Source organism: Myotis davidii, unplaced genomic scaffold (genome assembly GCF_000327345.1).
Source record: "Myotis davidii unplaced genomic scaffold, ASM32734v1 scaffold189, whole genome shotgun sequence".
NCBI lineage: Eukaryota > Metazoa > Chordata > Mammalia > Chiroptera > Vespertilionidae > Myotis > Myotis davidii.
In genome coordinates, this window is record NW_006383017.1 from 3,161,434 (window position 1) to 3,166,674 (window position 5,241).

At 43.8% G+C, this 5,241-nt stretch overlaps 1 pseudogene; it reads right to left on the reverse strand.

Moving 5' to 3' along the window:
* The window catches only part of LOC102773985, a 1,448-nt pseudogene extending 975 nt beyond the window's left edge, over positions 1 to 473 (reverse strand).
* Positions 474 to 5,241: the final 4,768 nt, after the last annotated feature.

Sequence of the window (5,241 nt, forward strand, 5' to 3'; positions counted from 1 at the left end):
GAACAGCCGTGGGCAAACTACGGCCCGCTGGCCGGATCTGGCCTGTTTGAAATGAATGAAACTAAAAAAGGAAAAGACCGTACCCTTTTATGTAATGATGTTTACTTTGAATTTATATTAGTTCACACAAACACTCCATCCATGCTTTTGTTCCGGCCCTCCGGTCCAGTTTAAGAACCCATTGTGGCCCTCGAGTCAAAAAGTTTGCCCACCCCTGCTCTGGGAACTTAATTCTAGGCAGCTGCTGGCTGGCAGGGCCTGGGTGTGCATGATGTCTGGGGTTCTGTAGCACACAGGCCTTTGGTTCGGAAGTGGGCTCTGGGCAGGGCCCATGCAGAGAACGGGTCCTGAACTCCTTGGTGATGAGGCAGAGGCTGCTGTGCTTGGCCCGCCTTGATAGGGTGGCTGGGCCCCGAGTCCAAGACTGTGCTCAACTTCTTATTCAAGTGGACTTTTTCTTGTTCCATTTCCATAGTCGATAAATGAGGACTTAGGTCTGAAAAATACTGATGCCATTCGCTGCCAAAGGGGCCGCCAGGGTCATCTCGCCTTGCCTCCCTGGTTGCCGCGGACAGTCACTAGCCTGCCTCCAGTGCCATGGCTACACCCCCTCCCTCTCCCCTCTTTGCTGCAGGGGCCATGGTGCTGGCCCACCCAGCAGCAATCAGCACCATTGTATTCTCTAAGCAAAACTTAAGAAGAAAGCTTTTCTTCTACATAATTTATGCATAGATCACCTTCAAGGCAAAAGCTATTTAGGCAGGGGGACAATGAGATTTGAAAATAAATATGAACACTATCAATTTGTACTTGGTTTCAGCAGGTATGGGAAATAGATTCTTTTTAGATTCGTTTTCAGTAATTTTGGCCAAAGATATCTTAAGACGAAATATTCTTCAATAGTTGCTTATTTTGAAAAACGTAGATTAAGGCAAAAAATATATGGTCAACTCCATATTCTTAAACCACCTAAAATTTGTCTTAACTTTGTTTTTCCTTTTTTTATATGCTGGAATCCACATTGAGCTTAAAAATAAGTGGGATTTTATTTGACGTTTACATCACGTTTCATGTGTGAGTGTGAAACAATGTAGATGTTCATTTCTACATGTAATGGGATTATTTTGAAAAACAAAACAAAAGACCAGATTTTACCAGTGGTTTTGAACTTTCTTTAAATTTGATTTTCCTGGTTGAGGCACAGAATGTGAAACATAGAATGCCTAATTTGTGTGACAGATGATTGGGAGGAGGTGCATGAGGCCCTTGCCTGAGGCTTTGAAGCAAGGTGCTTGTTTTTTTTATGGAGTCCTACTCTTCTCTCATTCCTGATGCGAATCCTGAGGTCTGGGAGTTAGTGGTAGCAGTGGGCTTGAAGTCTACTTCTCTCGGTTGCTAGTTACTGATTGTTTCCTTTCTGATAGATAGAAAGAATGGTGAACAAAAATGACAATTGCATGCACGAGTTTGGAGTCTTAACTGCTTCTCAGAATTGAATAATTTTTTCAAGATTTTTATTCCATTTAACCCAACTTTAGGTAACTGCATATATGATTAAAGTAAATGGTACAAATGGTATAGGACACTTAATGTCAAATTTCACTTTCCCCAGTCTTTTAGCCAAACTGCCCACATTGTTAAAATGGCCAAGTTCATTTGTTAAAGGGTCAGATTTAATCTTTTTTTGTTTTGTTTTTTAATCCTCAACCCAGCATATTTTTCCCATTGATTTTCAGAGAGAGTGGGAGGGAGGGAGGATGGAGAGAGGGAGAGGGAGATGGAGAGGTGGAGGGAGGGAGAGAGGGAAGGAGGAAGAGAAACATCAATGAGAGAGAGAGAGAGAGAGAGAGAGAGAGAGAGAGAAATATCAATCAGCTGCCTCCCATAAACACTGAGACCAGAGATTGAACCCACAACCTGTGTGTGTGTGTGTGTGTGTGAGAGAGAGAGAGAGAGAGAGAGAGAGAGAGAGAGAGAAAGAAAGAGAGAGAGAGACATCGATTGGTTGCCTCTCATATGTGCTCCAACGGGGGCTGGGGATTGAACCTGCAACCCAGGTATGTGCCCTTGACTGGAATAGAACTTGGGACCTTTTTGCTCTAACTACTTAGCACACTAGCCAGGGCTGATTTAACTTTGAATTTGGTGTTAGGTCATTGTCCTAAACTTAAAAAATTTCTTTTAACATCCTATGTGTTTGCTTATATCATCTTTAATTTAACCAATTAAAATGGATAAATTTGTAAGGACCTTGAAAATCCTGTATTTCTTAGATGAGTTTTGTGCATCATTTTATTTTTGCTACGTATTGATATTTATATTAAATGGATAGACAGTGATTGTGTTAGTTGTAATTAGACTCATTTTACTAATAGGAAGTTTATCCCCTTAAAACATTTGGAACCATTATCGAGGAGTATAAAACAAAACAAAACATTATTCTAGCATGCAAAAGCCACTTAAAGGGCATAGTCATTGCCACAGTTTGTTTTTCTAACAGCTAATCTAGGGCTTTGAAATCAAGGGACATTGGCCATGGAAAGGAGCTGTTGGCATGGAATGAATAGGAATTTTGCTCAGGCTTATTCTGAAACTCAGCTACTTCTGTTTAGGGTTGACTGGTGTCAATGGTAACAAGCTTAAAATGAAATAATGCCCTTTTGCGAACACCATCTCGATTCTTCCTGTATGGACTGCTCGAGCCAACGTAACACATAATGTGGAGCAAAACGAGGGATCGATCAAGCCATTAAGCAGCTGGCTGTCTGGCTAGGAATGTTGATGAAGAAGTCCGCATTTCCCCTCGGGCGTCTTTATTCACCAGGGAAGAACCGGAGTGGGCCAACAAAGGAGAGAAATTGCAAACGGCTTTTCTTGCTTGAGTGAGACAGCACAGCTCCTGTCTCGATGTCTTTTTACCGTGGAGACTCCCTTTCTTATCCATGAACCAGGACGTGAGGCTGGTCATCCTTGCTGCCCACTTCCTGTCTCTCAGTTTAGCGCGTATTAGTTGATGAGAGAGTGGAGATCTATGAGACACACTCCTTAACTAACTCAGGAGTCAGTTAAGTTGTCACTGCACTTAAAGTCTTGGGCCCAGGGCCAAGAACTTGGGGGGAATGGCCTGTAGGGAGGGGCTTAGGGTGGGGCACAGGAGAACATGTGAGTTTGGGTGTGGCATTAGTTTGCTAGTGCTGCTGTAACAAGGTACCACAGTCTGAGCAGCTTAAACAACAGAAATTTGTCTCAAAATTCTGGTACCAAAAGGCTGAGCTCATGGTGTGGACAGGGTTGGTTCCCTGAGGGCATTGTGGGAGAATCTGACCCATGCCTCTCTTCGCTTCTGGTGGTTTGCTGCCAATCTTCGGTGTTTACACTCTTGGCTTGTAGAAGCATCACCCTGACCTCAGTCTTCATCTTCACATGATGCTCTCCCTGTGTGCATGTCTGTGTGCAAATTTCCCCTTTTGAGGAGGATATTAGTCATATTGCATTAGGGTCAACCCTAATGACTTATCTTAACTAGTGACTTATGCGATGACCCTATTGCTAATTAAGGTCACATTCTGAGGTAGTGGGGTTAGGATGTAAGATTTTTGGGGACACAATTCAACTCATAATAGATGGGTAAGATGGCTGGTTTTGTGTCTCTAAAATCTCAACGAGGAGTGGTTTCAATCAAGCAATCTACCACAGGTTAGTAAACCTCTGTGTTTTACAGTTTTCCTCTAGGTACTTTCACATATCCTGCGTTCCTTCCCACAACAAATGGATTTACGCTTATGAAGGTTGTAAGACTTTATAAAATAGAGTAAAATCGAGTAAGCCCTGTAGACGAGGAGGAACCCCCTTAGATCCTTCTACTCATCCACTGTGTTCTTCTGGGTGTGGAAGGGCATAGGAATTCCGATCCCCACACACCTGCATGAAGACTTTGATTTACTTTCATCAAGCTCGGTGGGTGGCAGATGTTGCCATCACACAATACATGTACTGAATCATGATACAACGTGTTCTGTACTTTTTGGGTGATTCAAGGGATTTGTCAAGGGTAATTGTGATTCTTGCTAAAACCTTGTACACTGACTTTGGAATTTAAATCTTCTCACTACTCCAGATGGTAATCTGCTCATTAAATGAAAGTTTGGACATGATACTTGTTTGAATTTTTTTCTTTTGCAAAAAGAAAATGTCTTGAGGTTGGGTGTTCTTGAATCCACCTTTACCAATGGAAACTATTTTGCAAATAAAATCTAACTTAATGAGAACTTTTAGATTTGTTCTCTTAGCAATCTTCAAATACACAGGTACAGTATTATTAACTTTTGTTGCCATGCTGTGCATTATATCTTCCTGACTCATATATTTTATAACTGTAAGTTTGTATCTTTTGTTCCCCTTCACCCATTTTGCCCACCCGCTGTCTCTGGCAACCACCAATCTGCCCTCTGTATCTATGAGCTTGATTTTTTTTGGAGGGAGAGTTTGTTTATTTTTAAAAGATCCAACAGGTAAGTATGTCAGTTATACCCCAACTAGAGGCCTGGTGCACAAAATTTGTGCACTGGGGGGAGTGGAGGGGGGGAGGGTTGCGGGGAGGTTCCTCAGCCTGGCCTGTGCCCTCTTGCAGCCTGGGAGCCCTCGGGGGATGTCCTACTGCCGTCTTAGGCCCCCCCCCCCCGCCCCCTGGGAGCTGGCCTAAGCTGGCAGTTGGAAATCCTTAGCGCTGCCATGGAGGCAAGAGAGGCTCCCGCCGCTGCACTCACCCGTTGTGAGCCTGGCTTCTGGCTGAGCTACGCTCCCCCTGTGGGCGTGCACTGACCGCACCAGGGGGCAGCTCCTGCATTGAGCGTCTGCCCCCTGGTGGTTTGTGCACGTCAGAGTGACTGGTCGTTCTGCTGTTCGGTCGATTTGCGTATTAGCCTTTTATTATATAGGATTTAAAAAAGTATGTAGAGCCCTGGCCAGCTGGGTGGTTCAGTTGGTTGGATCATCATCATGTACACCAAAAAAGGTTTCCGGTAAAGGCATATGGGAGGCAACTAACTGATCCATGTTTCTCTGCCTGTCTCTCTCTCCCTTCCTCCCCCACTCTTCCTTCCTGTCTCTCTGAAATCAATAAGCCCTGGCTGGTTTGGCTTAGTGAACACAGCATTGCCCTGTGGACTAAAGGGTCCCGGGTTCGATTCTGGTCAAGGGCACATGCCTGGAAAGAATCAATAATATATATATATGTGGAAT